This window comes from Haliotis asinina, unplaced genomic scaffold (assembly GCF_037392515.1).
Source record: "Haliotis asinina isolate JCU_RB_2024 unplaced genomic scaffold, JCU_Hal_asi_v2 scaffold_50, whole genome shotgun sequence".
Lineage (NCBI taxonomy): Eukaryota > Metazoa > Mollusca > Gastropoda > Lepetellida > Haliotidae > Haliotis > Haliotis asinina.
The window spans coordinates 74,759-86,416 of NW_027133920.1; the positions used below are offsets into that span (position 1 = coordinate 74,759).

General features: G+C 41.7%; 1 long non-coding RNA gene across 1 annotated transcript; it reads left to right on the plus strand.

Moving 5' to 3' along the window:
• Nucleotides 1-1,296: 1,296 nt before the first annotated feature.
• On the plus strand, nt 1,297-11,287 carry LOC137270141 (uncharacterized). Its single transcript, XR_010955096.1, has 3 exons — nt 1,297-1,558; nt 10,359-10,414; nt 10,646-11,287. It is a non-coding gene; the product is annotated as an uncharacterized lncRNA (long non-coding RNA).
• Nucleotides 11,288-11,658: the final 371 nt, after the last annotated feature.

Consider the following 11,658-nt stretch of genomic DNA (forward strand, 5'->3'; position numbering starts at 1 on the left):
TTACTGAAGGGCTTCTGGCAGATTCCACTCACAGACCGTGCGAAGAAAATATCGGCATTCGCTACACCAGATGGACTGTATCAGTACAAAGTGATGCCGTTTGGTCTGAAGAACGCTCCAGCGACATTCCAGAGACTCGTCAACAATGTCACATCAGGCCTTGATCGTGTCGAGGCGTACATGGATGATGTCATCGATTACGACATGGAGTTGGATGACCATCTGAAAAGGACTCGTGCTTTCTTCGAAAGACTGTCTGAGGCGAAGTTAACTCTGAATCTCGCCAAGTGCGAATTCGGAAAGGCACAAGTGGAATTTTTAGGGCATGTTGTAGGGCACGGCCAGGTACAACCAGTTCATGCTAAAGTTGAGGCAATTGTACATATTCCAGTACCTCAATCTAAGAGAGAACTCATGAGATTCTTGTGTATGGCTGGCTATTACAGAAAGTTTTGTCAAAACTTCTCAGATGTTGTATTACTAACCTTTTGGGTAAAAAGGTAAAATTTCAGTGGGATAGCAGTTGTCAGACTGCATTTGAAAAAGTCAAAGCCATACTCATGAATTCTCCAGTATTGCAGGCACCAAATTTTGAGAAAGCATTCAAGTTGCAAATTGATGCAAGTGATGTTGGTGCAGGTGCTGTCCTTATTCAAGTGGATGATTCAGAGATTGAACATCCAGTTTGTTATTTTTCAAAGAAATTTGACAAGCACCAAAGAAATTATTCAACCACTGAGAAAGAGACATTAGGTCTTTTGTTAGCTCTACAGCGTTTTGAAGTGTACCTTGGTACCACCACTTTGCCAATTGAGGTTTTCACTGATCACAATCCCTTGACGTTTCTTCACAAAATGAAGAATAAGAATGAAAGACTTATGAGGTGGAGTTTGACCTTGCAAGGGCTCAGTCTTGTGATTAAACACATTAAAGGCAAAGACAATGTTTGTGCTGATGCACTTTCCAGGGTATAACTATATGATGACCTTTGTCATTGTAATTTTGGAAGACGTTTGCATATTACTCATATTATTACGTCATGTTATTATTGCTATGATTGTAACAGAAAGTTTCTGCGAAACTTTCTTTTCCTCAAGGGGGAGAGTGTTACAAGTGTGTATTTCCTGTGTATTTTGTTATTAATTCAGTAGTAATTGTGATTGTGTCACAATGTTTGGTGTTTTGGATAGTTAATATTATGGGTCACATTTCGTTTTAATATCTGGTCAACACTTTTAGCATTCTGGCATTCCGGAATTTACCTGCTCCTAGTTTTTGATGTTTCGCTTCCGGGATACTGTTTCAAGACCATTCTACAGTGTTGACGATGTTAGTTTGTGCCCGAACTTTCGGGAAGTGGCTTAGTTTATATAAATAGGCTGGTTGCCGTGTGGAGGGCGACACTCACACTGATATTCATACCTATCTGCTGGATTTACTTCTCTGCCACGCTTGGATATACTGCCAAAGCTTGAAATCCTGTCAACATTATCTGCTGTCGCACCGATCGCTTTGTTTACATTTCGCCATAGCTGTTCCCTCTCACATCAAGACTTTGGTGAGTTTGATATATTGTATTTTTGTGACCCACTGACTTAGATTTGATTTGTATTTGTAATCAGCATTGATATATTGACTTGTGACTCTGTATATCTCGCTCTCGTGGTTTATCAGTATATTATTTGAACGTAAACAACTTGTCTTGTTCTGTTTTGCTGGTTTACAAAGGTGATTTCATAAATAGTTTGTCACGGCAAATTCTTAACCATAACAGCGGCTATTGACTCTTGTCTCCGTGTGATGACATGAACTGCTTACAGACATTGTGAAGACTGTGTTGCTTTGTGTGAACGTTCCATATCTGACGACACTGCGTCTTCAGTCCTTCCACATAGTCATCTTTGTTAACCTCTGTGCATGTGCTCTGTGATGTAAACTTTATGTACATGTAAACCTTATTTCCAACAGGAGCACTCCGAATTATTACTTACTCTGTATTAGTTCATTACTTTGCCAGTTGATTAGTTAGTTAGTTAGTTAGTTGGATAGTTGGTTGGTTGGATAGTTTAGTTAGCCGATCCGTCAGTTAGGTAGTTAGTTAGTTAGAGAGTGTTACTGTCGTACTTACTTCCCTAGTGTTGTTATTATGTAAGTGAAAAAAAAAAGTCTTGATCGCGACCTTAACTCTTACCCCCTGTCAATATTCAGTACCCTTTAACTGCAGGGATAAACCTGGCTCAGAAAACATGTGAGATAAAATCTCACATGGGATCAAAAGCATGAGATTTTTTTAAATCTTATGAGATTTAACTGATCATGATCGTTCAGAAGAAATAGAAAACGAGACAAATAAGACATTGTCAAAATCAATTTCAAGTCAAGCAATCCTGATTTGCAATGAATTAAAAGTCTGTAGATCTACTAGCCTCACCATTGGTGTCTGCATTCTGGTTGTCATCAAGATCAGCGACTCTTTCAACATCAGTCAACCAGAGGCATATACTGCCAACTAGCAACTCTGAGGTCATAGATGAAGTTTATGTTTATCAAGAGAAAATATCAACTTATAAATTATTATTGCTACTGCATATCATACACCAGTTGAAAGGACTAATCTTACTGTTTATAAATATGAAAGTTATTTTCATCATATTTTTCACGTAATACGACTACAACTTAAATAAGTTAATTTGTAATGAAAATGCAGGCATACACATTTATATGTCTAGATGAACCAAAGAAGAAGAAGAAACTGGAGCCTTTTTTTTATTTGTAACAAGTCATGACATCCCCTTCACTTTTTCTTTCATATGTTCATTTATACTCGATCAGAAAATTGTTCTAGAAAGATTTCTGAAGTAATATGTATGGTCATGTATTTCCCGATATCAGTGGCAATTCGCTTGGTAACCTGATACAACAGCGTGAAAATCCTGCGTTTTAAAATCGATCGCACAATAAAGATTGAAATGGTAAATTATAATGTTCGTTAGATAATTTTTATGGGTACTGTTGTTGATTTTATTGTTCAGCTTATGTGATCTGTTTACTTATATCCTCTACGCATTGTTGATTTGCTCACTGAGAACTCGGATGTGGACCCGTTGCCGAAGCATGTGTGTGCGAAAAGTTATTTTTCAATAACATTGCGGAAAATGGTTTACAATGCTTATCTTGTCGATAAAAGTTGTCGGTCAAGTTGTTTCTTCGTTTTCTTTCGTAGTCTTTAAGAATTTAAATATTTTAATATCGAATAAGATGGTTTCGTTAGTAGCCGCCCTTTGTGTGACGCTGCAGAACACAACTTCCGAATGCGAACTCTGTACACCGTCGCACTGTGCATAAACAACACAGTACTGTGAAGTTCAGAGTTTGCCATACTCCTTTCAGCGCAGTTCATTCTGTGCAGCACTGTGTGACGATGTTCGATGTTCCATACCAGAAGTTATGTTTCGAAGATTAAAAATAGGTAGAAAGCAACGGAAATATCTTTGACAGGACACAATAACGACAAATCCTTTCTCAGTAAAACAGATTTATAAACTTCCTATCATACAGGTGAGCAGGGTGCGATTTTAAATCGCTGCAGGTAGATTTGAGTGCGACTTTAAAACAACTAGTGTGATAAAATCGCGATATCGCGGCCCAAGTCAATCCCTGTAACTGTGGGAATATATCATATATCCCTGCATTTTATTTGCATCCCTGCCACAGAGTAATATCTATATATATGGATGGGTGTGCATGCAAGTATGTGAGTGTGAATGGTGTACTAAACCTCATTAGATATTAAAACATGAACTGAATACATAGTCCATCCTAACCAAGTAAACTGTTAAGAAGTCTGTGTTAGAGTAGGTTTGTGTTCAGTGATTCCCAACTTGTAGGTACTATTGTCTCTACTAGTTAAAGAGTAACTTAGTCGTCCCTGTGCTTCCCATACACATATTCCAACTGCGTGCGTGTACATACAATTGCACTGCCACCATCTGCGTAACTAACACTTACCACTAACCACTAGAAGTACCTTTGTATTACTTCTAAGTTTTAGTTAGCATCGTTCCGGGGTTAGTCCATACCTAGACATTAATCTTTGTGGTCAAGATATATACATATTGTTACAGTGCTGGTTACCTTTATCAGTCAAGGGTTATGTTGGTTGGTAAATTGTTAACTCACACCGTCTTTCTCTGATGGTTAGCCATCATCCTCTCTCATTAGCCTCCGTGCACACGTCTTGAATGTGTGCTTAATGTTTCCTTAGCATATGTTTCACGGTCTTACAGTGTAGTATACTAGGCTGAGTGTAGTATCCATGGACAGAACCCATCTCGTGCGTCTGTATTTCATATAAAAACAAATTGTTTGTATCACTATCTCAGGTGCTTCATGTGCGCCATACCCAATAGAATTCCTGTTAAGGGATTAAACTTCACTTCAGAGGTTTATAACTCATCCAGAATAATGGCAACACCGAATATGTCAAAGGAGGAGGTAGATCAGCTGGTTTCTTCTTTGAAAAAGTTAGGTTTACATCCTAAAGCTGAGACACCAGAAGACTTACTGCAATGGATCACTTTGGTAAGCATAGTCCCAAACTAGAGGAACCAGCAGCTGCACACACCCAGCCTCTACCGGCCACAGTAACTTCAGCCAAGTCCCCACAACTACCTTACTTCTCAGGTGACAGGACGGGAGATGCAGACTTTGATCAGTGGATGCATGAGTACACATGTATGCGTTCTCACTACTCTATGGACATTGTGCTGGAAGCAGTCAGACGTTCCCTTCGCGGCAAGGCTGCCAGGGTTGCTATGCACGTCGACAAGGATGCACCACTAGACGCCCTCGTCAGTAAGCTCGATAGTGTATTTGGTAATATGCATACCGAACATAACATCATAGCCCAGTTCTACACGGCTAAGCAAGGAGATGAAGAAACTGTAGCAGAATGGTCCTGTCGCCTAGAGGATATTCTGAGCCAAGGAGTTATCCTTGGTAAGGTCAATAATAGTGACGCAGAAGAGATTCTCCGGGACACACTGTGGACTGGTCTTCGAGCTGATCTGAAAGATCTGTCTAGCCACAAAATGGATCAGGATGTTTCATATGAGCAGTTCCTTAAGTACCTCCGTCAAATTGAAGATGATCTGCTGAAGAGGAAATCAACCTCCAAGAAGACGTACGCAACCAATAAAACAGCTGTCAGCACAGATAACGCAGAACTCAAAGAGATTAAGGGTTTATTAACATATATGTCAGCCGAAATAGCAACTCTCAAGGCACAAGTGGACAAGAATGACAGGCAAGAAAATGAACAGGGTCAGTCTTCCACGGGTCAAGGACAAGGTCAACAATGGCAGATGCCCCCTAGGCAATGGACTCGACCTCCCAGGACTAGAGCAAGTCAACCCTCCTTTGCACGACCCCCGCGTGGCCGAGGGACCCCAGTGCCACGCCATGGACCCCAACCCTTTAAGGACATCCCAAGATGCTATCGATGTGGACTGCCTGGACATATCCAGAGGGGATGCAGAGCAGTCATTGATGGAGACTCTTTAAACTACCACAGGCCTGTGGGGAGGGGCGGCCCATGGGCCTAAGACATGTCACCAATCAACAGATAACAGCCGAGATGGTAGGGGATCCAACAGAGAGCACAGTGACCATTAATGGGGTCAAGTGCAAGGCTCTACTGGATACAGGGGCAACCATCTCATCTATATCAGAGACATTCTACAGGCAGAACTTCCCTGATGTTCCTCTCGAACCGCTAAAGCAACTTCTACATGTAGAATGTGCCAATGGAGAACTCCTGCAGTACCTGGGACTAATTGTGGTTGACCTGGAAGGGACTGGAAGCACATCTACCAAGATAAACTCAATATTACTCGTAGTGCCAGACAGCTCGTACAATACGAGAATACCAGTCACGCTAGGCACAAACATCCTCTCTATCTACCTAGACCAATGCAAGGATCAGTATGGATCAAGATTTCTACAACATGCAGACCTACACACACCTTGGTACCTAGCATTCCGTAGCATGCTGCTCAAGGAGAGAGAACTTGCAAGGAACAATTACTCAGTTGGGAAAGTTAGAAGCGCTGAACCAGGTCACAAGATTATCCCAGCCAACTGTGAGATCCACATTGCTGGCTATGTTGATAGACCCCTACCCTATAAATCGACTAATGTTGTTGCACAGCCTACCAGAGGATCACATATTCCTGATGACCTTGACATCGTATACACCTTAGTATCTTATGATGGAACTGGACAGAAGATGCTTGTTGATGTACATGTTTCCAATCTTACTACTCGCTCTGTGTCCGTTCCCAGTCGTGCCCTTCTATGTGAGTTGCAAGTCGTGACGTTAGAAGACATACCACAGACTGCTTCATCACCGAATGTATCTGGAGATACTTCCGTCTTGGACCTCATGGACTTCAATGAAACAGCTGTTTCAGAGGGAGAGCTCGCGCAGGGAAAAGAAGTCATCAAGGACTACTTGGATGTATTTCCCTTAGGAGATACCGACTTGGGACACACAGACAGGGTCAGACATCGGATTGAACTTACAGATGACAATCCATTTAAACAGCGTTATCGAAGAATACCACCAGCTATGTACGAAGAAGTTAAAGATCACCTCAATCAACTACTTCTCTGTGTTGTCATCAGACATTCTCATTCCCCATGGTCTTCCAATGTTGTTCTAGTATGTAAGAAGTCAGGAAAACTTAGACTTTGTGTGGATTTTCGCCAGCTGAACCAGCGGACCGTTAAGGACAGCTACGCTATCCCCAGGATTGAAGAAATGTTTGAAGCTCTGTCAGGTTCAAGCTTTTACAGTACCTTGGATATGAAAAGTGGATACCACCAAGTAGAAATAGAGGAGACGCACAAGCAGCGAACTGCCTTTACTGTTGGGCCGATGGGATTTTATGAGTACAATCGCATGCCCTTTGGATTGTGCAACAGTCCAGCGACTTACCAAAGACTCATGAACGAATGTTTTGAAGTCCTACCTCTATGTCTCATATACTTAGACGACATCATCGTATTCTCATCGACAATTGATGAACATCTAGAACGGTTGAGCCAAGTATTTCAGCGAGTCAGGGAGACAGGACTGAAACTTTCACCCAGAGAAGTGTTCATTTTTCAAGAAGAAGATCAAATTCCTTGGCCATGTTGTCTCTGAAGATGGAATATCAGCTGATCCAGACAAAGTGGAGAGAGTTCTAAACTGGCCAAGGCCTAGCAATTGTTCTGAAGTTCGCCAATTTCAGGGATTTGCAGGGTATTATCGTAAGTTTGTGAAGGATTTTGCCAAGATTGCCAAGCCGTTATCTGCACTCATGTCACATGGAAAATCCAAGAATTCCAAGAAGTCACCTGATCAACCATGGAAATGGGAACAAGAACAAGAACAGGCCTTTGTACACCTCAAGACACTGTTGGCTTCACCACCCGTCCTTGCATACCCAGATTACAGTAAACCATTTGAAGTACATACAGATGCCAGTAGGCAGGGACTTGGAGCAGTGTTGTACCAGGAACACGATGGAGCCAAAAGGGTTATCAGCTATGCGAGTCGGGGACTAATCGAGTCAGAAAGCAACTACTCAGCTCATTGACTGTAGTTCCTTGCACTGAAGTGGGCAGTTAGTGAGAAGTTCCACGATTATCTCTTTGGAGCAAGGTTTACAGTACTGACTGACAACAACCCCCTTACCTACGTCCTCACCAGTGCCAAATTGGATGCTACAGGCCACCGATGGCTTGCAACTCTCTCCGCCTACAATTTTGACATCCACTACCGACCTGGAATGAAGAACGTAGATGCAGATACTTTGTCGAGATTGCCAGACCTGGGACACCAAGAAGACATTTCCATGGATTCTGTAAAGGCCATCTGTGGTATTGTTCACGCTCAACCATTTGTGGAATCACTGTGTCTCACAGCAAAATCATTAGAGGAGGACCTCCACATGACAGAACATGATCTACATGGGATGACAGACAGGGACTGGCGTATGGCACAAGCTGCCAATGCAACATTAGCTTCTTGGATACAAGCAGTACGAGACAAGAGACAGCCGAGAAGAGAAGAGTTTCCTCATACACTGGCCAATACATGCTTATATCGGAGCTTCCATTCTCTTGTTCTTCAACGTGGGATATTGTATTGTCAAATCAGGGTAAATGGAGATACAAAAGATCAACTAGTGTTACCATCCAACTTCATCAATGATGCACTGCAAGGCCTTCACAATAATATTGGTCATCCTGGGCGTGACAGAACCCTTTCATTAATTCGAGACAGATTCTACTGGCCTGGCATGCAAGCAGATACTGTCGATTGGATCAAGAACTGCGACAGGTGTCTCAGGAGGAAAACACCTACTAATGTCTGTGCCCCTCTCGTGTCCATCACCACGTCACAACCATTGGAGTTAGTCTGCATGGATTTTCTCACCCTAGAGGCTTCAAAGGGAGGATTTCAGCATGTGCTCGTGATCGCCGATCATTTCACAAGATATGCTTTAGCAGTGCCAACGAAGAACACTACAGCCAGGACCACGGCAGAAGCATTCTACAAAAACTTTGTCCTTCATTATGGAATGCCCATGAGAATCCACAGTGACCAAGGAGCTAACTTCATGAGTCGAATGATGAAAGAACTCTGTATCATCCTAGGCATAGCCCAGTCGAGAAGTACACCATACCATCCGATGTGTAATGGAATGACAGAGCGCTTTAACAGGACCCTACTTAACATGCTTGGTACTCTGAAGCCAAATCAGAAGCGAGACTGGAAAGGATTTGTCGGTCCACTTGTTCATGCTTACAATACAAGCAGACACGAGTCAACAGGCTATTCCCCTGACATTCGAGTGAGAGGTGCAACAATCCAGTCTGGAGACCGAGTGCTGGTAAAGATTCTTGCTTTAGAGGGAAAACACAAGTTATCTGACAGGTGGGAAGAGGATCCGTATGTAGTTCTTTCTCAACCTAACCTGGACATACCAGTGTTTGTAGTAAAGAAGGAAAACGGAAATGGAAGGACAAGGACCTTGCATCGTAACCTCCTCTTACTCATAGGATCTTTATCAGCTGAGGACAATGGAGAACCTACAAGATCAGCTTCAACTCAAGGACTGGACACCCAATTAGAGCCAGACTTTGAGACAGAACCATCAGTGTCGAATCAGGATGAATTGCTTGTTGGACTTCCAACGGAGCCTGGTGATCCTACTGTCGCCAGCGAAGAATCCTTGGAAGGTGATTCTATCTCACAATCTGAAGGTGACAACCTGATGAGTGTAGAGGTAGCTAGCCATCCTTCTGGTGGTGACGACCATGTGCCACGGGAACCAGATAATCCCGGTACAGCAGATGGCAGAGAAGAGGAAGCAGCAGATGTTAGTGTTTGTGAGGAAGAGGACACAGACCCAGGAAAAGGAGTCACTACTCCTGTGCCCGTGAATGACAGACAGAGGCCAAGTCCAAGACCCAGACTAAGGTCAAGTCCAAATCCAAGACCAAGACCAAAACCACCACCAAGGAGGTCACTCCGACAGAGACGGTCACCGGAGTGGCAATGCTCAGGAGACTATGTAATGAGCCAGACCATAGTAGATGATCTGGGGGACAGGGCTCAACTCATTGAACAGCTTGCATCAGCTGGTATCTTTGAGCGGATTGGTGGTGCAATGTCGCAACTAATTGTCACCTTACTCAACAATGCCAATAAATGACAGGGACGTCATTTAAGTGAAGGGGGGAAGTATGTGCCAGACTCATATGTGTGTATATATATATATATATTTGTATATAGTTGTTCTTAGGTATCAATCATAGCACTGTTTCCATTTGATAACAATGGACACTTAAAGAATCTTAGCAATGTTTTTACACTTCATTTTACTCTTAGTCCATACCTCTGCATAGTAGGCCTTATTGACACTCAGTCTAATCTCCACTAATTGTCAATGTCACACTGCATGCTTTCAACACTCTTTGCCACAACCCTCAAGTCATTTCTATTGTTCGCTGATAGGCCAAGCTGACCACTGTTTAACACAAAGTTCAGATTTTAAGCTCAGATGCTGTCTTGCTTCATTGAGAGCAACACATAACTACGGTCGTGTGATGATTTAAGGTTGGTCCATATTGTATAAAATACTGTATATATGGATAATTTCAATGGAAAATTGATGCATATGTGGTATATTATCCGTAGTTCCGTGTTTGATTTGTGTGGCGGATGCAGTTGTACTCTTAAACCTCACTTTATAGCATATCACTTGTATAGAGACTCTTTGCATACATTGTTATTTGCCATGCAGATCTGTGGTCACTCAGAAGGATATCTGGTTCTATCAGCTTGGGTACCCTCAACCTGGTATGTAATACCTACATGTATATCATGGATGTATTAATTATAACATTTCCTGAAGGCACCTATAGTTTTTATGATCGCTGCATATTTATATCGATGTTATGTACCATTATACCTTGTGACATAGTTCAAATATATTTGAGCAGATGAATTCTATATATTTATTGAGTGATCTAAATATGTACATACATTATCTGCTTAATTGTATTTAATATATTTCCTGTGTTCTTTCAGGCTGCTTAATAACCAGAGTAAAAATAAACACATCAGCCTCACAACCCACAGCTGTTTGTATTTGTTGTCAACGGGATGCAAACATAGTGCTGTTATACAGACGTTGCTGAATACAAAGTACCCCCTTCCGCATTCCAGTGTGGAAACTTATGACTAATGGTACTGTTTGGAAAATACAAGATAAAAACTGGCTATAGACTGCCAACAACAGAAGGCAGATGACCATTCGATGGGGACTTACTGTACCTTTGCTACCTGCATGGACCCTAGTTGGATTTACACCATCCCCTCAGTTGTTGCACATTGTAAATAATGGTAACCCAAATTGAAATAACAAGAATACTACTTTTAAAAATCCTGGAAAGTTTAAATTGACTTTGAATGTGTTGGGACTTTCACACCCTGTCAGGAGGACTATAATTTTACAGTACTTTAAGTCAGCTTGAGGGTACAACCACTAACAATCTGAGTTATTAATTTAATCTTTTAATCTTAAAATGTCAGAGTTTACTATATATTTTGTGATCCATTGCCTTAGATTTTGTCTCATTTGTATATTGTATTTGTAATGGGTATTTGAAATTGAATTGTGACTTTGTATAACTTGCTCTCTTTGTTAAATAATACAATATCTGAATATTTTAAACTTGTCTTTGTTCTGTTTTGCTGGTTCACAGGGGATTTCTTACACCTTTTGTCATGGCAAATTCTTAACCGTAACAGGTGGTATCACTATGACTGACCGAACTCCTCTTCATGTTGTGCAAGGAAGGTTGGCAGGGCAGTACTACAGGGACTACATACCGACACCCTTTGTTAAACAGAGGTATAGTTATGATCCATGTCTGACATGCTGCTCGAAACTGTTCAGTGACTACAAGGGCAGGTAACTGTTGTGAATAGCACAATTACGGTTTTAGAATAATGATGTTCCTGTGTAGCAAGTCTTAATACTGTTGGTCTTAGCATCTTGTTTTAGCATGACTCTTACTGCACAACTAGGTACATAGTGG